At 44.3% G+C, this 23,745-nt stretch overlaps 1 protein-coding gene across 10 annotated transcripts in view; it reads left to right on the top strand.

The window, feature by feature from the left end:
- Nucleotides 1-1,336: 1,336 nt before the first annotated feature.
- LOC133355658 (GATA-binding factor 2-like) overlaps nt 1,337-23,745 on the top strand; it is a 105,107-nt gene continuing 82,698 nt past the window's right edge. For 5 of the 10 annotated variants that reach the window (XM_061573036.1, XM_061573043.1, XM_061573045.1 and 2 more), the window contains exon 1: nt 1,337-1,905. The gene's annotated coding sequence lies outside the window, so the exon portion shown is untranslated. Of the gene's footprint in view, nt 1,906-3,664; nt 3,790-23,745 lie in introns of those variants that run through there. The other 5 variants (XM_061573040.1, XM_061573038.1, XM_061573037.1 and 2 more) reach the window with 4 other exon arrangements.

Raw genomic sequence — 23,745 nt, forward strand, 5'->3', positions numbered from 1 at the left:
CCGTTCTCCACGGCGCTTGTGCCAGGCTCGGTGCACCTTGAGGCCACCGCAACAAAGACAAATATCCCCTGAATAGCCTGAACAGACTGGTGGGGCAAGTGCTGTTAGCGAGCACCTATGAAGGCCAGCACGGCACACGAAGGGGTGGGTGGCCAGCACCACGCCCGACCGCCTTTGTCTCCCCAGTGGCGATGTTTACACACCGCACCAAGTACTCATTTGAGGTTGAGTCGACCTAGGGGAGGCCCAGGACCTGTTCAGACAATCGTCACTGGTGGAATCGAAACCGAGTGGCCAGGTTCGTAGCGCAGCGCGCTAACCGTTGCACTACCGCTTCCAACACAACATTCGCCACTAAGTGGCGGTGACGTCACCACGACGCTTGTGCCAGGCTACCTGCACCTTGAGGCCACGTGAAGTGTCGAACGCCCGCTAGCAGGTCACAGAGCAGACCAGGTGCCACGGGTTGACTGACTGAGATGACTGGCCGATGCACCACCTGTGCCCCCTACTGTGCCAACTTGCTGTGCTTTAGCCACCCGGCGCTCCGCTCGTTGTTGTGAGCGTCGCTCCTCCGCCTTCCGTTGTTGTTGGAGGGCGACTGCCTCCAACTGCCCAGTAGCAGCGTCCTTCACGAGCCTCCTCCACAGAGGCCGATCTTGACACCGCTGGTACCAGTCATCGGCAAGTCCACTCAGCTCCACATCCTCCTGTATCACGTCACTCAATCTCTTCTCCAGCCCGTGCCGCGCCCGTTTAGCCCCCTCTATCCGGCCGAACAAAAGCTGTTTAGGCATGCGGCGGCTGGGCATGCGGGCTACATGACCCAGCCACGCAGCCTTGCCTGCCGGAGGAGCTCACCGATGGGACTCTGTCCAGATCTTTCGGCTCCGGTTTAACAGCAGAGGTCTCACTCCGAATCAGTCGAGCGGCATTATCTTTTCATCAGTTGCGTAACGCTGTGTGGAAGCTACCTGGTCTGTCCCTCCGCACGAAGCTTCGGGTCTTCTCGGCCACAGTCATTCCCTCCCTTACTCTTTGGTTCTTTTGCTAAAGTCACGTAGGTATAAAATAAAATACACACAGGCATGTGGAGAGGAATTGGTCAAATTAAGGGGGGTGGGGGGATTGGGGGGGGTTGGAGGTGAGACAGGGGTGAGGGGGGGGCTGTGGGAGGGGCTAGCCTGCTGCTGACCCCGCCCGCTACGGAGCCCTGACAACGCGATTGGCCAGTCACCGCAGAGGGGCGTGGCTTACAGGCAGCGTTGCTGAACAGCTGATGGCGATGTTTGGAGGAGGTGGGTTGTGGTGGTGTCTGAAGAGTTGACCAGTCCAGTTTGCGCACCACCACAACCGACGTTGGCTTCACGCGCGTGATCGTCGTTTAACCGACCCTGTGGGAGGAATTGGTAGTGGAGGGATTGCAGGGATTTATCCCGTGTCTGAGTGCACGTGCGTGCGTGCGTCTGCGTGTGTGTCGCACGCGTGGACTACTATTGCTGCTGTTAGGGTGAAGAGAGACAGAGGGTGTTGTTATGTCCGTCTGCGATACGTGTAAGTGATTCTTATTGCTGATGTTGTTGTTGTGACGTGGCTTGTGTGGTATAGCATTTGCAGCGCGATTGACAAACAGTGGAATATTAAACGGACTAACAGAAGGACGGAACAGACGGGTCGAAAGACTGACATACATAGAGACGGACAGGCAGACGGACAAACGGAAAGGAAGACGACAGCCCCGAAGACACAGGCAGACGGGAGGAATAAAAAAACAACTCTAACGGAGGTACGGACCGACTTGGCGAACGTGCGGACTGTGTACACATTACGGGCCAGAAGTCCGTTGCCATCTCGTCCGCTTGCTCCAGTGTGGACAACGGTTCGAGCTTGGACCTTGATGTGAAGGTAGGAGACAGTCATCTTGCGAGAGCTCACATTCATGCACACGCGTCTGTGCACGCTACGTGTGTGTAGAAGGATCAAGGCGATCGGTCGCGGTGTCAGCCACACCGCCTTTTCAGTCCTTCGTCAGTGTTCACTGACAGTGCTTGCCGCAAAAGCGCATGGAGGCTATACGGGGGTTATGTTACTTGTATAATGCGTACGTATGTGTGCCGTTTTACGTGTGTATACTATGGGTATGTGTTCCAAACCGTGTGTGTGCGACGACTACGTGTGTATGCGTACTATGTGTGTGTGTATGTACACTTTTGGGAGCGGTGGCGCAGTGGTGAGGGCGCCGCGCTACGAACCCATAGACCCGAGTTCGATCCATGCGATCTCCGGCCTTCACAGATGCTCGCTAACAACACTTGCCCCAAAAGGCTGATAAGGCGATGTCTTTGTACGCGTGTGTGTGTGCGTGTGTGTTGTAGCGTGTGCGTGTGTGCGTATGCGTGTGTGCGTGTGTGTGTTGTAGCGTATGTGTGTGCGTGTGTGTTGTAGCGTGTGTGTGCGTGTGTGCGTGCGTGTGTGCGTGTGTTGTCGCGTTGAGCGCACTGCGGTACAACTCAAGTTCGATTCCCGCTCACGGCTAACATCAGTCACGAATATCTGAACTGCTCCTCGGCGTCCCCTTGGTCGACTCAGCCTCAAATGAGTACCTGGTGCGATGGGTAAATATCAGCACTGGGGAGACAAAGGTGGTCGGGTGTGGTGCGAGTCACCACCATCCGCTACTCGCTCACAGAACCTTGCCCCAACAGTCTGTTAAAACCTAAACGGTGGCGAATCTTTGTATTTCCGTGTGTTTGTGCGTCTGTTTGTGCATGTCAAATATTGTTTTAATGTGTGTATTAGCATTCTTCATGTACGTATGTCTGCGTTCAACCTATGTACGTGGGTGTGTACATATGTGTGTACGTGAGGGTACACACATATGTGTGTACGTGAGGGTAAGTGTATGGGGACGTCACCGCCACCTGAGTGGCGAACGACGGCTGTGTAGTTGTGTATGTTTTGTAATAGATGTTGTTTGTTTTTGTAATAGGTGTTGTAGTTGTGTATGTTTTGTAATAGGTGTTGTAGTTGTATGTTTTTGTAATAGATGTTGTTTGTTTTTGTAATAGGTGTTGTAGTTGTATGTTTTTTTTTGCCCCAAAAGTATTTACGTGATGTCAGACTTTAATCCGTAAAGGCGACTTGTGTTTTTTTTACTCGATAACACTTGCGTTGCCTTAAAAGTAAAACATAAAATCGGCGACGTTTCAGACAACGGACCTTCTTCATAGGACGTGAATTGAAAGTTCGGTGGATAAGAACAGTTGGAGTCCGAATGTTAGAACCGTGTGGGGTGGTGGCGCAGTGGTTAGCGCATTGCGCTAAGAACCCAGCCACCCCGAGTTTGATTGCCGTTCAATATTAGCACACATCTCCACGTGTGTGTGTGTGTACGTGCGTGTCATCCGATAGCGGATAGCGTCAGTGACGATTATAGGAACCGGTCCTAAGCCCATTTTAGATTGGCTGTGCATTAGATAAGTACAGTATAGCTGTATCTTGTAAACAGCATTTGGGGAGACAAAGGTGGCCTGACCACACCACCTCCTCGTGTGCCCACATCGGGCTTCATACGTTTTGGGGATTATCTTTGTCCCGGTCGTTATGTTTGTATGTAAATTATTTTTGTGTATGTGTGTGTGTGTGTGTTCTAAATAAATATATCAGAATCTTTATCTGCCATGGAGGAATCCGATGAGCTCTGAAGCTCTTTTTCAAAGATGCCCGGTAGGGGCGGGTCAACAAGTCGCAACAACAACAAACATTACAGACAAAGGACAGCAGTACAAGGTGAGAAAAGGGAAGTCGTGTGCGTGTGTGTTGCTTTGAGTCTGCGTGTATGCGTAGGCCATGTGTCCGTGTGAATATTCATATCTGTATATATATATGTGTGTACTGCTATGCGTATGTCTACGATGATCGATGTATCTGGTGTGTATTTGTAGGTATTATGCATAAACAAAAATGTTAAACACAGTTGTCGAGCACAGACCCTATTGGCCCAAAACGTCTCGCGGCCAGGAACAAGCAGCACTGTCAAAATTGTAACGGATGAGCGTAACGCGTTTTGTTCAACCGAGAAATGTGATGTGTAAAGGGAGTCCAGGCGATGTTGTGCGTTTATGTTTCTCTGTACATCTGTGCACGTGGGGAGTGGTAGTGTAGCAGTTAGCGCGCTGCGCCACGATCCCAGGCGACCCGATTATTTGAACCGATCCTGGGCCTCTCCAAGGTCGACTCAGCCTCAAATGAGTGCCTGGTGCGGTGTGTAAATATCGTTCACAGCACTTGCCCCGACAATCTATTATGTCTATACGGGATATCTTTGTATTGTATATCCATACGTATCCAAGTATATGTGTGAATGTGTATGTATATGTGTTTATTTGAATACCTTTGCTTTATAATGTATGTTTGTATGTATCGCTGTGTTTATGTATAGATGTGTCTATATGGAGCGGTGTCACGCTACAAACCAGGCGACCTGGTCACAATTCGCGACTACGGCCAAGATCAGTAGCGAGTGATAATCAGAGACTTCCCCTAGGTAGACTCAGCCTTAAGCGAGTACCCGGCGTAGTGTTTGGACATCAGCACCAGGGAGATAAAGGCGGCCGGGCATGGTAGCACTCGTGTGCTGATCCGGCCTTAATATATTCTCGCTAAAAGCACTTGCCCCTACAGCCTGTTGAGCCGCCACGGGTTATTTCTATCCGTGTGTGAGTATATGTCTGTATTTATGTTTAAGTGCTCTCCATCCGTGTGTGCGTGTACACGTGTGCATGTGTGTATGTGGATCGGCGTCACGTATAAAGCGATCTCTTATCACTCAGTGGACCAAGTAATTCGCCTCTCGTCGAGTGTAACGCCAAAGCCGATAGAAAGCCGGGCAAAGTCACTTGACTCGCCTGTTCCAGGTGACAGCCACTCAACTAGGCCTCGGCAAGGTAAGGTAAAAGTTAAAAGGTAAAAACAACGAGCCTACCTTTACCCTACCTTTTACCTTACCACAATACAATCACTCTACCCTACCTTTTACCCTTCAGCAGGTAAGGTAAAAAGCAACGAGCCTACCTTTTACCCTACCTTTTACCCTTACCCCATAGAAATTACCCGATTACAGGGTAATTACTGGGGTACTACTACACATGAACAAGGTTTATAACGGTAAATGCCAGGTAGAGCGCTTTATACATATAGAATACTCTCGATGATTCCAATTTTACACGTTTTCTATTAACTCTGTCTGTTGTTGTTGTCGTCGTTGTATCCTCAAATCTTGCAACTCCGTTTTTACCACTTCCTAATGTGGTATCGACTGAAAACTTCGTATACTTATATCATACTGATGACAATACTATATTCTATCATTAAACAAATATATATTTCTTAACATTCTTTTGTATATGTTATGTGTCGGCTTGGGTCTAATTGTCGACGCTCAACTGGCGTTGTCTGTAAATCACCACGGCCCCTTACGTTGTGGCAAGCCTCGGGGCCACTTCCTGGAGTCGTGGAGTTCTGCCATTACTCGTACATTTAATAAAAGCGTGTTTTTAAAAAAATATTACTTGTTAAATCGAGGCCACGGACTGCGCCACAGAGCTTCTAGCGGTAAACAAGGTACCGTATTTACCGGGTAATACCTCGCGCTACCTTTACCCTACCGGGTAATTCTTCCGAGCTACCTTTACCCTGTTACCCTTTACCTTACCCCTTGGCATGTCGACGCCTTTACCCTTTACCTTTACCATTTTACCCGGTAACAATGGTAAATTACCTTACCTTGCGAGGCCTACATTCAACCCTGACTGCTGCTTGCTGCCTCCTTTGTAGAGTTTGTAACGCGATGCTGCGTGGACAGTGTACGGCTATAAATTCTGTTTGCGAATTTTTTTTGGCGAATTCCGAAAAGTTCGGGGAAATAAATGGTTTTCGGAACTGTCCTTAAGCATAAACGCTGCTGTCTAAATCATTAGAATTAGCATTTATCGATAGCTTTCATAATGTGTATATAATAATGCATATCTGTGGTGTGTATGATGTGTGTGTGTTATGTGCGCGTGTATTATATATGGTCCAATGACCGTCATCCAGCAGTGGGTTCACGAAAAGAGCCGTACATGTACACGTAAATTATGTGTTTTTACATCTGTTTTCTTTTGTCTCCGTGTGTATATGTTCGTATGTATGTATGTGCGTGCGTGCGTGTGAGTACTGGCCACCCACCCCCTCGTGTGTGCCGTGCCGGCTTTCAACAGCACTTGCCCCGACAGCCTGTTAAGGCTATACGGGGGATCTTTGTTGTGTCAGAGAATTGCGTTACGAACCCGGCGACCCGAGTTCGATTCCCACTCACGGCCACCAACATCCAGTGACGATTATTGAATCGCTCCTGGGCCTCCCCTAGGTCGGATCAGATTCAAATGAGTACTTGGTGCGATGGATAAACATTGCCACTGGGGAGACAAAGGCGGGCGGGCGTGATACTGGCCACTCACCTTCTCGTGTGTTGCGCCAGCCTTCATAGGTGCTCGCTAACAGCACTTGCCCCAAAAATGTTGTCGCGGCTAGACGGGAGATCTTTGTCTTTGTCAGCGCAGTGCGCTCCGAGCCCGGACGACGGCTGACATCAGGGGCGAGTCATTTACCTCCTCCCCTAGGTCGTCTCAGCCTTAAAGGGGCGCACCCACCTGTACATGATGTATACTACACTACGTGCGTGCGACCAAAACGTACGCATCTTTGTATTATTTTGAACGTAAAATAATACTTGTGCACGTTTATTTGTGTGCTTAATTAAACGCTGGTAAGTTTATTCGCATGCACGTGCTTTAATAACGACAGCAATAGTGTATAATACAATCGTAGTTATTCAGCATCGGCCCTGTTCAATCCACTGCTGGATGAAGCCAGACCCCACTCCCAAAGCCACCCCGCGGTGTAACGCTCCACCCCGGACACGAGCTGATCTCATCGCTCCATCTCCCTGGTGGACGTGCCAAGCTCTCCCGGACGCCTTTCAATCCTTGGCTGCCGCTCCATCACCGCGGCTGTGCCCCGCCGTGCAACACTCGGATGTGTTCCTTAACATTCTAAGCCGATTACGAAATAGTGTAGCGTAAACACAAAAGTATAACCGTGTACGAATGTCGTATTCGACTTGCTAAGCTGAAGATGCATCGTGTTTTAGCTAACGTGTATAGTCTGTCGTACGTTGGTTTATTTACGCGATGATAACCTGCATCATTCTCCGAGTGAACTTCGACAAACGCCAATGCCGAGTTGTTTGTATGCGCTGCATGTTGAACTTCTTTCGCACCGTACGTAGCCAACCGTGAGAATACAAGGTTCCGGAGGAAGGACAACAATGTGTGTAGTAATGTAGCAATCTTGATTTGAAGATTTCGTGACTGCAGGAATCCATACATTTTGGTTCTTTCGGTAAAGTCACGTAGGTACGACCGCTTGTGTTGCGATCGAAACGTCGTGATATACTATGTTTTATTTTATTTTTCTACCTACGTGACTTTATCGAAAGAACCAAAGAGTGCAATATAGCAATGTGTATGCATTTATATTTTACAAATACTATATACAGTATATATTAATTATTACAAGTACAATTATGATCACATTCAATGAAAGTTTAATTTATATAGCATATAAATGTGTCAAACAGCACGCGTATTTAACTTGCCGAGAGAACGCCGAGAGAACGCACCTCCGATTAGTACGGTTGGCTACGTACGGTGCGAAAGAAATTCAACAGTATCGCTACGTCGCTTGTTCACCCAGCAGCAGAGCCTCGTGACTCTCTTTCAGGAGAGTCCTGTCAGGTTTTCGTAGTAGGGGAAGGGGGGGTGGGCAATTGTTGCTACTGCTCTGTAGATTCCAATTGAGTTTCTTCTTCTAATTTAAACCATGACGCCGGCCCACGATGGCTTACTCCTCCCGGGAATCTTTAACGTCCATCCACTGTGAGTGAAGCAGACGGCGCGTAGATATTTTTTTGTTACCGAACAACACATAAGCAGTATTAAATATATAATTATATACTTATTTACAAATCTGTATATATTTTTTTTGACCAGGTAAGGCCCCACTGAGCTACGCAGCACTTTTTCAGAAGCCGCCTGGCCATCACAAATGATCGCTCAACGTCGTGGCTCATTGTGTGGAAATTTATAGTGGCTGCCAGATACTCTAAACGCGTGATGTTGATTCTAAATTTGGAGTGAAAACCCCGGAGGACCCGGAGCGAACTCACGACATCCTGTATACCAGGCGAGGTCGTTCCCAGCTCAGGGCGGCCACCCAAAATCGAACTGCGAACCTCTGCAACGAGTGGCGAGCACTCCGCTAACCCCGACCCGCAACCACTCCCAACATCACCGGGCCATATGTAGTTATATCCTCTGCTGACGAGACACAGGTTGTCGAAACAGGTCCAGAGTTTTGCTTGTCTTGAATCAATGGAGCTGAAATTGTGCTCTCCCGGAAGGCCGTGCGGCTATCTATATATTATGTAGAGAGACGGTTATGTGGAGACACTTTTATTATGTACTTTGTTATATATATATTCCCCACAACGACGCCAATAGTTATTGTGAGTCATACATTCATATGAAGACCCACAAGCTTTCTATAGACACACCCATTGACTTCGCATACAGTGCAATGTGAATTCGACAGACACTGCATGGGACCGCATCACAAGCCACTGCATGGACACAGTGGAGGTGTTTGTAGAGAGAGGCAGTCGGTCATAGGCAGAGAAGCAGAGCCTGACTTTAATAAAGCAGGGGTCTCTATGTGTGTCTATGGGTCTCTATGTGAGTCTTTGTGTCTCTATGCGAGTCTCGGAGACTCGATACAGTTGCTAGTTTCTCTGTGAGTCTATGGGTCTCTATGTGAGTCTGTGGGTCTCTATGCGAGTTACTGGTCTCTATGTGAATCTATGGGTCTCTATGCGAGTTACTGGTCTCTATGCGAGTCTGTGGGTCTCTATGTGACTCTATGGTCTCTATGTGAGTCTATGGTCTCTATGTGAGTCTGTGGGTCTCTATGCGAGTTACTGGTCTTTATGCGAGTCTGTGGGTCTCTATGTGAGTCTATGGGTCTCTATGTGAGTCTATGGGTCTCTATGTGAGTCTATGGTCTCTATGTGAGTATATGGGTCTCTATGTGAATCTGTGGGTCTCTATGCGAGTTACTGGTCTTTATGTGAGTCTATGGGTCTCTATGTGAGTCTATGGGTCTCTATGTGAGTCTGTAGTGTCTATGTGAGTCTATTGGTCTCTATGTGAGTCTATGGGTCTATATACGAGTTACTGGTCTTTATGTGAGTCTATGGGTCTATATGTGAGTCTATGGGTCTCTGTGCGAGTTACTGGGCTCTATGTGAGTCTATGGGTCCCTATGCGAGTTGCTGGTCTTTATGTGAGTCTGTGGGTCTCTATGTGAGTCTGTGGGTCGCTATGCGAGTTACTGGTCTTTATGTGAGTCTGTGGGTCTCTCTGTGAGTCTATGGGTCCCTATGCGAGTCTAAGGGTCTCTATATTAGTCTGTGGGTCCCTATGCGAGTCTATGGGTCTCTATGCGGGTTACTGGGATCTATGTGAGTCTGTGGGTCTGTGTGAGTCTGTGGGTCTCTATGCGAATTACTGGTCTTTATGTGAGTCTATGGGTCTTTATGCGAGTCTATGGGTCTCTATGCGAGTCTATGGTCTCTATGTGAGTCTGTGGGTCTCTATGCGAGTTACTGGTCTTTATATGAGTCTATGGTCTCTATGCGAGTCTATGGGTCTTTATATGAGTCTATGGGTCTTTATGCGAGTCTATGGGTCTTTGTGCGAGTTACTGGTCTTTATGTGAGTTTATGGGTCTCTATGCGAGTCTATGGGTCTCTATCCGAGTCTATGGTCTCTATGTGAGTCTATGGGTCTCTATGCGAGTTACTGGTCTTTATGTGAGTCTATGGGTCTCTATACGAGTCTATGGGTCTTTATGTGAGTCTATGGGTCTCTATGCGAGTCTATGGGTCTCTATGTGAGTTTTTGGTCTCTATGTGAGTCTGTGGGTCTCTATATGAGTCTGTGGGTCTCTATATGAGTCTTTGGGTCTCTATATGAGTCTATGGGTCTCTATGCGGGTTACTGGGCTCTATATGAGTCTATGGGTCTCTGTGCGAGTTACTGGTCTTTATGTGAGTCTATGGGTCTCTATGCGAGTCTATGGGTCTCTATATGAGTCTATGGGTCTCTATGCGAGTCTATGGGTCTCTATGCGAGTCTATGGGTCTCTATGTGAGTCTTTGGGTCTCTGTGTGAGTCTATGGGTCTCTATGCGAGTCTATGGGTCTCTATGTGAGTCTATGAGTTTCTATGCGAGTCTATGGGTCTCTATATGAGTCTATGGGTCTCTATGCGATTCTATGGGTCTCTGTGTGAGTCTTTGGGTCTCTGTGTGAGTCTATGGGTCTCTATACGAGTCTATGGGTCTCTATGTGAGTCTATGGGTCTCTATGTGAGTCTATGGTTTCTATGTGAGTATATGGGTCTCTATGTGAATCTGTGGGTCTTTATGCGAGTTACTGGTCTTTATGTGAGTCTATGGGTCTCTATGTGAGTCTATGGGTCTCTATGTGAGTCTATGGGTCTCTATGTGAGTCTGTAGTGTCTATGTGAGTCTATTGGTCTATATGTGAGTCTATGGGTCTATATACGAGTTACTGGTCTTTATGTGAGTCTATGGGTCTATATGTGAGTCTATGGGTCTCTGTGCGAGTTACTGGGCTCTATGTGAGTCTATGGGTCCCTATGCGAGTTGCTGGTCTTTATGTGAGTCTGTGGGTCTCTATGTGAGTCTGTGGGTCGCTGTGCGAGTTACTGGTCTTTATGTGAGTCTGTGGGTCTCTCTGTGAGTCTATGGGTCCCTATGCGAGTCTAAGGGTCTCTATATTAGTATGTGGGTCCCTATGCGAGTCTATGGGTCTCTATGCGGGTTACTGGGCTCTATGTGAGTCTGTGGGTCTGTGTGAGTCTGTGGGTCTCTGTGCGAATTACTGGTCTTTATGTGAGTCTATGGGTCTTTATGCGAGTCTATGGGTCTCTATGCGAGTCTATGGTCTCTATGTGAGTCTGTGGGTCTCTATGCGAGTTACTGGTCTTTATATGAGTCTATGGTCTCTATGCGAGTCTATGGGTCTTTATATGAGTCTATGGGTCTTTATGCGAGTCTATGGGTCTTTGTGCGAGTTACTGGTCTTTATGTGAGTTTATGGGTCTCTATGCGAGTCTATGGGTCTCTATCCGAGTCTATGGTCTCTATGTGAGTCTATGGGTCTCTATGCGAGTTACTGGTCTTTATGTGAGTCTATGGGTCTCTATACGAGTCTATGGGTCTTTATGTGAGTCTATGGGTCTCTATGCGAGTCTATGGGTCTCTATGTGAGTTGTTGGTCTCTATGTGAGTCTGTGTGTCTCTATATGAGTCTGTGGGTCTCTATATGAGTCTTTGGGTCTCTATATGAGTCTATGGGTCTCTATGCGGGTTACTGGGCTCTATATGAGTCTATGGGTCTCTGTGCGAGTTACTGGTCTTTATGTGAGTCTATGGGTCTCTATGCGAGTCTATGGGTCTCTATATGAGTCTATGGGTCTCTATGCGAGTCTATGGGTCTCTATGCGAGTCTATGGGTCTCTATGTGAGTCTTTGGGTCTCTGTGTGAGTCTATGGGTCTCTATGCGAGTCTATGGGTCTCTATGTGAGTCTATGAGTTTATATGCGAGTCTATGGGTCTCTATATGAGTCTATGGGTCTCTATGCGATTCTATGGGTCTCTGTGTGAGTCTATGGGTCTCTATACGAGTCTATGGGTCTCTATGTGAGTCTATGGGTCTCTATATGAGTCTATGGGTCTCTATGTGAGTCTTTGGGTCTCTGTGTGAGTCTATGGGTCTCTATGCGAGTCTATGGGTCTCTATGTGAGTCTATGAGTTTATATGCGAGTCTATGGGTCTCTATATGAGTCTATGGGTCTCTATGCGATTCTATGGGTCTCTGTGTGAGTCTATGGGTCTCTATACGAGTCTATGGGTCTCTATGTGAGTCTATGGGTCTCTATATGAGTCTATGGGTCTCTATGTGAGTCTTTGGGTCTCTGTGTGAGTCTTTGGGTCTCTATATGAGTCTATGGGTCTCTATGCGAGTCTATGGGTCTCTATGCGGGTTACTGTGCTCTATGTGCGCGTATGGCTCTCTGCAATCGGCGACGTTACGGGCAATGGCCCTTCGCAGCACATAGATGACACAGGGAGGTTATTATTAATGTCATGTAGCGTTCACGACCCATTGAAAAAGGCATATTATATTTACTTGAAGGCAGTGTTATTGACGAATGTGTTAGGTATTTGTCATTGTGTGCATGCCCTGCATCACACACATCCATTATTACATTATTATATTGTACCGTGTTCTTCTGTTTGTAAGACGCCCGGTTTATAAGACGCACCCCCACACTCGTGCCCGGTGTCAATTAAGTCACGCATACAGACACCTGCCGGATTACAATTAAGTCACACACACAGACACCTACCGTATTATAATAAAGTCACGCACACAGACACCTACCGTATTATAATTAAGTCACGCACACAGACACCTACCGTATTATAATTAAGTCACACACACAGACACCTACCGGATTATAATTAAGTCACGCACACAGACACCTACCGGATTATAATTAAGTCACGCACACAGACACCTACCGTATTATAATTAAGTCACACACACAGACACCTGCCGGATTACAATTAAGTCACGCACACAGACACCTACCGTATTATAATAAAGTCACGCACACAGACACCTACCGTATTATAATTAAGTCACGCACACAGACACCTACCGTATTATAATAAAGTCACGCACACAGACACCTACCGGATTATAATTAAGTCACACACACAGACACCTACCGTATTATAATTAAGTCACGCACACAGACACCTACCGTATTATAATTAAGTCACGCACACAGACACCTACCGTATTATAATTAAGTCACACACACAGACACCTACCGTATTATAATTAAATCACGCACACAGACACCTACCGGATTATAATAAAGTCACACACACAGACACCTACCGTATAATAATTAAGTCACGCACACAGACACCTACCGTATTATAATTAAGTCACGCACACAGACACCTACCGTATTATAATTAAGTCACGCACACAGACACCTGCCGTATTATAATTAAGTCACACACACAGACACCTACCGTATTATAATTAAGTCACGCACACAGACACCTACCGGATTGCAATTAAGTCACGCACACAGACACCTACCGGATTATAATTAAGTCACGCACACAGACACCTACCGTATTATAATTAAGTCACGCACACAGACACCTACCGGATTGCAATTAAGTCACGCACACAGACACCTACCGGATAATAATTAAGTCACGCACACAGACACCTACCGTATTATAATTAAGTCACACACACAGACACCTACCGGATTACAATTAAGTCACGCACACAGACACATACCGTATTATAATTAAGTCACGCACACGGACACCTACCGTATTATAATTAAGTCACACACACAGACACCTACCGGATTACAATTAAGTCACGCACACAGACACCTACCGCATTATAATTAAGTCACACACACAGACACCTACGGGATTACAATTAAGTCACGCACACAGACACCTACCACATTATAATTAAGTCACGCACACAGACACCTACCGTATTATAATTAAGTCACGCACACAGACACCTATCGTATTATAATTAAGTCACACACACAGACACCTACGGGATTACAATTAAGTCACGCATACAGACACCTACCGCATTATAATTAAGTCACACACACAGACACCTACCCGATTACAGTTAAGTCACGCACACAGACACCTACCGTATTATGATTAAGTTACGCACACAGACACCTACTGCAATATAATTAAGTCACGCACACAGACACCTACCGTATTATAATTAAGTCACGCACACAGACACCTATCGTATTATAATTAAGTCACACACACAGACACCTACCGCATTATAATTAAGTCACACACACAGACACCTACCGTATTATAATTAAGTCACGCACACAGACACCTACCGCATTATAATTAAGTCACACACACAGACACCTACCGCATTATAATTAAGTCACGCACACAGACACCTACCGTATTATAATTAAGTCACGCACACATACACCTACCGCATTATAATTAAGTCACACACACAGACACCTACCGGATTACAATTAAGTCACGCACACAGACACCTACCGCATTATAATTAAGTCACGCACACAGACACCTACCGCATTATAATTAAGTCACACACACAGACACCTACCGCATTATAATTAAGTCACGCACACAGGCACCTACCGCATTATAATTAAGTCACGCACACAGACACCTACCGCATTATAATTAAGTCACACACACAGACGCCTACCGCATTATAATTAAGTCACGCACACAGACACCTACCGTATTATAATTAAGTCACGCACACAGACACCTGCCGTATTATAATTAAGTCACGCACACAGACACCTACCGCATTATAATTAAGTCACACACACAGACACCTACCGGATTACAATTAAGTCACGCACACAGACACCTACCGTATTATAATTAAGACACGCACACAGACACCTACCGTATTATAATTAAGTCACACACACAGACACCTTCCGTATTATAATTAAGTCACACACACATACACCTACCGCATTATAATTAAGTCACACACACAGACACCTACCATATTATAATTAAGTCACGCACACAGACACCTACCGTATTATAATTAAGTCACGCACACAGACACCTACCGGATTACAATTAAGTCACGCACACAGACACCTACCATATTATAATTAAGTCACGCACACAGACACCTACCGGATTATAATTAAGTCACACACACAGACACCTACCGGATTACAATTAAGTCACGCACACAAACACCTACCGGATAATAATTAAGTCACGCACACATACACCTACCGTATTATAATTAAGTCACACACACAGACACCTACCGGATTACAATTAAGTCACGCACACAGACACCTACCGCATTATAATTAAGTCACACACACAGACACCTACGGGATTACAATTAAGTCACGCACACAGACACCTACCGTATTATAATTTAGTCACGCACACAGACACCTACTGTATTATAATTAAGTCACGCACACAGACACCTACCGTATTATTATTAAGTCACGCACACAGACACCTACCGGATTATAATTAAGTCACGCACACAGACACCTTCCGTATTATAATTAAGTCACGCACACAGACACCTACCGTATTATTATTAAGTCACGCACACAGACACCTACCGTATTATAATTAAGTCACGCACACAGACACCTACCGGAAAACAATTAAGTCACGCACACAGACACCTACCGGATTATTATTAAGTCACGCACACAGACACCTACCGGATTATTATTAAGTCACGCACACAGACACCTACCGTATTATAATTAAGTCACACACACAGACACCTTCCGTATTATAATTAAGTCACACACACATACACCTACCGGATTATAATTAAGTCACACACCCAGACACCTACCGGATTACAATTAAGTCACGCACACAGACACCTACTGGATAATTATTAAGTCACGCACACAGACACCTACCGTATTATAATTAAGTCACACACACAGACACCTTCCGTATTATAATTAAGTCACGCACACAGACACCTACCGTATTATAATTAAGTCACGCACACAGACACCTACCGGATTACAATTAAGTCATGCACACAGACACCTACCATATTATAATTAAGTCACGCACACAGACACCTACCGTATTATAATTAAGTCACACACACAGACACCTACTGGATTACAATTAAGTCACACACACAGACACCTACCTATTATAATTAAGTCACGCACACAGACACCTACCGGATTATAATTAAGTCACACACACAGACACCTACCGGATTACAATTAAGTCACGCACACAAACACCTACCGGATAATAATTAAGTCACGCACACAGACACCTACCGTATTATAATTAAGTCACACACACATACACCTACCGCATTATAATTAAGTCACACACACAGACACCTACCATATTATAATTAAGTCACGCACACAGACACCTACCGTATTATAATTAAGTCACGCACACAGACACCTACCGGATTACAATTAAGTCACGCACACAGACACCTACCATATTATAATTAAGTCACGCACACAGACACCTACCGTATTATAATTAAGTCACACACACGGACACCTACTGGATTACAATTTATTCACACACACAGACACCTACCTATTATAATTAAGTCACGCACACAGACACCTACCGGATTATAATTAAGTCACACACACAGACACCTACCGGATTACAATTAAGTCACGCACACAAACACCTACCGGATAATAATTAAGTCACGCACACAGACACCTACCGTATTATAATTAAGTCACACACACGGACACCTACCGGATTACAATTAAGTCACGCACACAGACACCTACCGCATTATAATTAAGTCACACACACAGACACCTACGGGATTACAATTAAGTCACGCACACAGACACCTACCGTATTATAATTTAGTCACGCACACAGACACCTACTGTATTATAATTAAGTCACGCACACAGACACCTACCGTATTATTATTAAGTCACGCACACAGACACCTACCGGATTATAATTAAGTCACGCACACAGACACCTTCCGTATTATAATTAAGTCACGCACACAGACACCTACCGTATTATTATTAAGTCACGCACACAGACACCTACCGGATTATAATTAAGTCACGCACACAGACACCTACCGGATTACAATTAAGTCACGCACACAGACACCTACCGGATTATTATTAAGTCACGCACACAGACACCCACCGGATTATTATTAAGTCACGCACACAGACACCTACCGGATTATAATTAAGTCACGCACACAGACACCTTCCTTATTATAATTAAGTCACGCACACGGACACCTACTGCATTATAATTAAGTCACACACACAGACACCTGCCGCATTATAATTAAGTCACACACACAGACACCTACCGTATTATAATTAAGTCACACATACAGACACCTACCGGATTATAATTAAGTCACACACACAGACACCTACCGCATTATAATTAAGTCACACACACAGACACCTACCGGATTACAATTAAGTCACGCACACCAACACCTACCGTATTATGATTAAGTTACGCACACAGACACCTACCGCATTATAATTAAGTCACACACACAGACACCTACCGTATTATAATTAAGTCACGCACACTGCACACAGACACCTACCGTATTATAATTAAGTCACACACACAGACACCTACCATATTATAATTAAGTCACGCACACGGACACCTACTGCATTATAATTAAGTCACACACACAGACACCTACCGCATTATAATTAAGTCACGCACACAGACACTTGCCGTATTATAATTAAGTCATGCACACAGACACCTACCGCATTATAATGAAATCACACACACAGACACCTACCGGATTACAATTAAGTCACGCACACAGACACCTACCGTATTATAATTAAGTCACGCACACAGACACCTACCGTATTATAATTAAGTCACGCACACAGACACCTACCGTATTATAATTAAGTCACACACACATACACCTACCGGATTATAATTAAGTAACACACACAAACACCTACCGTATTATAATTAAGTCACACACACAGACACCTACCGGATTACAATTAGGTCACGCACACAGACACCTACCGGATAATTAATAAGTCACGCACACAGACACCTACCGCATTATAATTAAGTCACACACACAGACACCTACCGGATTACAATTAAGTCACGCACACAGACACCTAATGTATTATAATTAAGTCACGCACACAGACACATACCGTATTATAATTAAGTTACGCACACAGACACCTACCGTATTATAATTAAGTCGCGCACACAGACACCTACTGGATTACAATTAAGTCATGCACACAGACACCTACCATATTATAATTAAGTCACGCACACAGACACCTACCGTATTATAATTAAGTCACACACACAGACACATACCGTATTATAATTAAGTCACGCACACAGACACCTACCGTATTATAATTAAGTCACGCACACAGACACCTATCGTATTATAATTAAGTCACGCACACAGACACCTACCGTATTACAATTAAGTCACGCACACAGACACCTGCCGGATTAAAATTAAGTCACGCACACAAACACCTACCGTATTATAATTAAGTCACGCACAAAGACACCTACCGCATTATAATTAAGTCACACACACAGACACCTACGGGATTACAATTAAGTCACGCATACAGACACCTACCGCATTATAATTAAGTCACACACACAGACACCTACCCGATTACAGTTAAGTCACGCACACAGACACCTACCGTATTATGATTAAGTTACGCACACAGACACCTACTGCAATATAATTAAGTCACACACACAGACACCTACCATATTATAATTAAGTCACGCACACAGACACCTATCGTATTATAATTAAGTCACACACACAGACACCTACCGCATTATAATTAAGTCACACACACAGACACCTACCGTATTATAATTAAGTCACGCACACAGACACCTACCGCATTATAATTAAGTCACACACACAGACACCTACCGCATTATAATTAAGTCACGCACACAGACACCTACCGTATTATAATTAAGTCACGCACACAGACACCTACCGCATTATAATTAAGTCACACACACAGACACCTACCGGATTACAATTAAGTCACGCACACAGACACCTAATGTATTATAATTAAGTCACGCACACAGACACCTACCGCATTATAATTAAGTCACACACACAGACACCTACCGCATTATAATTAAGTCACGCACACAGGCACCTACCGCATTATAATTAAGTCACGCACACAGACACCTACCGCATTATAATTAAGTCACACACACAGACGCCTACCGCATTATAATTAAGTCACGCACACAGACACCTACCGTATTATAATTAAGTCACGCACACAGACACCTGCCGTATTATAATTAAGTCACGCACACAGACACCTACCGCATTATAATTAAGTCACACACACAGACACCTACCGGATTACAATTAAGTCACGCACACAGACACCTACCGTATTATAATTAAGACACGCACACAGACACCTACCGTATTATAATTAAGGCACACACACAGACACCTTCCGTATTATAATTAAGTCACACACACATACACCTACCGCATTATAATTAAGTCACACACACAGACATCTACCATATTATAATTAAGTCACGCACACAGACACCTACCGTATTATAATTAAGTCACGCACACAGACACCTACCGGATTACAATTAAGTCACGCACACAGACACCTACCATATTATAATTAAGTCACGCACACAGACACCTACCGGATTATAATTAAGTCACACACACAGACACCTACCGGATTACAATTAAGTCACGCACACAAACACCTACCGGATAATAATTAAGTCACGCACACATACACCTACCGTATTATAATTAAGTCACACACACAGACACCTACCGGATTACAATTAAGTCACGCACACAGACACCTACCGCATTATAATTAAGTCACACACACAGACACCTACGGGATTACAATTAAGTCACGCACAGAGACACCTACCGTATTATAATTTAGTCACGCACACAGACACCTACTGTATTATAATTAAGTCACGCACACAGACACCTACCGTATTATTATTAAGTCACGCACACAGACACCTACCGGATTATAATTAAGTCACGCACACAGACACCTTCCGTATTATAATTAAGTCACGCACACAGACACCTACCGTATTATTATTAAGTCACGCACACAGACACCTACCGTATTATAATTAAGTCACGCACACAGACACCTACCGGAAAACAATTAAGTCACGCACACAGACACCTACCGGATTTTTATTAAGTCACGCACACAGACACCTACCGGATTATTATTAAGTCACGCACACAGACACCTACCGTATTATAATTAAGTCACACACACAGACACCTTCCGTATTATAATTAAGTCACACACACATACACCTACCGGATTATAATTAAGTCACACACCCAGACACCTACCGGATTACAATTAAGTCACGCACACAGACACCTACTGGATAATTATTAAGTCACGCACACAGACACCTACCGTATTATAATTAAGTCACACACACAGACACCTTCCGTATTATAATTAAGTCACGCACACAGACACCTACCGTATTATAATTAAGTCACGCACACAGACACCTACCGGATTACAATTAAGTCATGCACACAGACACCTACCATATTATAATTAAGTCACGCACACAGACACCTACCGTATTATAATTAAGTCACACACACAGACACCTACTGGATTACAATTAAGTCACACACACAGACACCTACCTATTATAATTAAGTCACGCACACAGACACCTACCGGATTATAATTAAGTCACACACACAGACACCTACCGGATTACAATTAAGTCACGCACACAAACACCTACCGGATAATAATTAAGTCACGCACACAGACACCTACCGTATTATAATTAAGTCACACACACATACACCTACCGCATTATAATTAAGTTACACACACAGACACCTACCATATTATAATTAAGTCACGCACACAGACACCTACCGTATTATAATTAAGTCACGCACACAGACACCTACCGGATTACAATTAAGTCACGCACACAGACACCTACCATATTATAATTATGTCACGCACACAGACACCTACCGTATTATAATTAAGTCACGCACACAGACACCTACCGGATTATTATTAAGTCACGCACACAGACACCTACCGGATTATTATTAAGTCACGCACACAGACACCTACCATATTATAATTAAGTCACGCACACAGACACCTACCTATTATAATTAAGTCACGCACACAGACACCTACCGGATTACAATTAAGTCACGCACACAAACACCTACCGGATAATAATTAAGTCACGCACACAGACACCTACCGTATTATAATTAAGTCACACACACGGACACCTACCGGATTACAATTAAGTCACGCACACAGACACCTACCGCATTATAATTAAGTCACACACACAGACACCTACGGGATTACAATTAAGTCACGCACACAGACACCTACCGTATTATAATTTAGTCACGCACACAGACACCTACTGTATTATAATTAAGTCACGCACACAGACACCTACCGTATTATTATTAAGTCACGCACACAGACACCTACCGGATTATAATTAAGTCACGCACACAGACACCTTCCGTATTATAATTAAGTCACGCACACAGACACCTACCGTATTATTATTAAGTCACGCACACAGACACCTACCGGATTATAATTAAGTCACGCACACAGACACCTACCGGATTACAATTAAGTCACGCACACAGACACCTACCGGATTATTATTAAGTCACGCACACAGACACCCACCGGATTATTATTAAGTCACGCACACAGACACCTACCGGATTATAATTAAGTCACGCACACAGACACCTTCCTTATTATAATTAAGTCACGCACACGGACACCTACTGCATTATAATTAAGTCACACACACAGACACCTGCCGCATTATAATTAAGTCACACACACAGACACCTACCGTATTATAATTAAGTCACACATACAGACACCTACCGGATTATAATTAAGTCACACACACAGACACCTACCGCATTATAATTAAGTCACACACACAGACACCTACCGGATTACAATTAAGTCACGCACACCAACACCTACCGTATTATGATTAAGTTACGCACACAGACACCTACCGCATTATAATTAAGTCACACACACAGACACCTACCGTATTATAATTAAGTCACGCACACCGCACACAGACACCTACCGTATTATAATTAAGTCACACACACAGACACCTACCATATTATAATTAAGTCACGCACACGGACACCTACTGCATTATAATTAAGTCACACACACAGACACCTACCGCATTATAATTAAGTCACGCACACAGACACTTGCCGTATTATAATTAAGTCATGCACACAGACACCTACCGCATTATAATGAAATCACACACACAGACACCTACCGGATTACAATTAAGTCACGCACACAGACACCTACCGTATTATAATTAAGTCACGCACACAGACACCTACCGTATTATAATTAAGTCACGCACACAGACACCTACCGTATTATAATTAAGTCACACACACATACACCTACCGGATTATAATTAAGTAACACACACAAACACCTACCGTATTATAATTAAGTCACACACACAGACACCTACCGGATTACAATTAGGTCACGCACACAGACACCTACCGGATAATTAATAAGTCACGCACACAGACACCTACCGCATTATAATTAAGTCACACACACAGACACCTACCGGATTACAATTAAGTCACGCACACAGACACCTAATGTATTATAATTAAGTCACGCACACAGACACCTCCCATATTATAATTAAGTCACGCACACAGACACCTACCGTATTATAATTAAGTCACGCACACAGACACCTACTGGATTACAATTAAGTCATGCACACAGACACCTACCATATTATAATTAAGTCACGCACACAGACACCTACCGTATTATAATTAAGTCACACACACAGACACATACCGTATTATAATTAAGTCACGCACACAGACACCTACCGTATTATAATTAAGTCACGCACACAGACACCTATCGTATTATAATTAAGTCACGCACACAGACACCTACCGTATTATAATTAAGTCACGCACACAGACACCTGCCGTATTATAATTAAGTCACGCACACAGACACCTACCGCATTATAATTAAGTCACACACACAGACACCTACCGGATTACAATTAAGTCACGCACACAGACACCTACCGTATTATAATTAAGACACGCACACAGACACCTACCGTATTATAATTAAGGCACACACACAGACACCTTCCGTATTATAATTAAGTCACACACACATACACCTACCGCATTATAATTAAGTCACACACACAGACACCTACCATATTATAATTAAGTCACGCACACAGACACCTACCGTATTATAATTAAGTCACGCACACAGACACCTACCGGATTACAATTAAGTCACGCACACAGACACCTACCATATTATAATTAAGTCACGCACACAGACACCTACCGGATTATAATTAAGTCACACACACAGACACCTACCGGATTACAATTAAGTCACGCACACAAACACCTACCGGATAATAATTAAGTCACGCACACATACACCTACCGTATTATAATTAAGTCACACACACAGACACCTACCGGATTACAATTAAGTCACGCACACAGACACCTACCGCATTATAATTAAGTCACACACACAGACACCTACGGGATTACAATTAAGTCACGCACAGAGACACCTACCGTATTATAATTTAGTCACGCACACAGACACCTACTGTATTATAATTAAGTCACGCACACAGACACCTACCGTATTATTATTAAGTCACGCACACAGACACCTATCGGATTATAATTAAGTCACGCACACAGACACCTTCCGTATTA

Source organism: Lethenteron reissneri, chromosome 51, assembly GCF_015708825.2.
Source record: "Lethenteron reissneri isolate LAM-NWPU_2019-01 chromosome 51, ASM1570882v1, whole genome shotgun sequence".
Lineage (NCBI taxonomy): Eukaryota > Metazoa > Chordata > Hyperoartia > Petromyzontiformes > Petromyzontidae > Lethenteron > Lethenteron reissneri.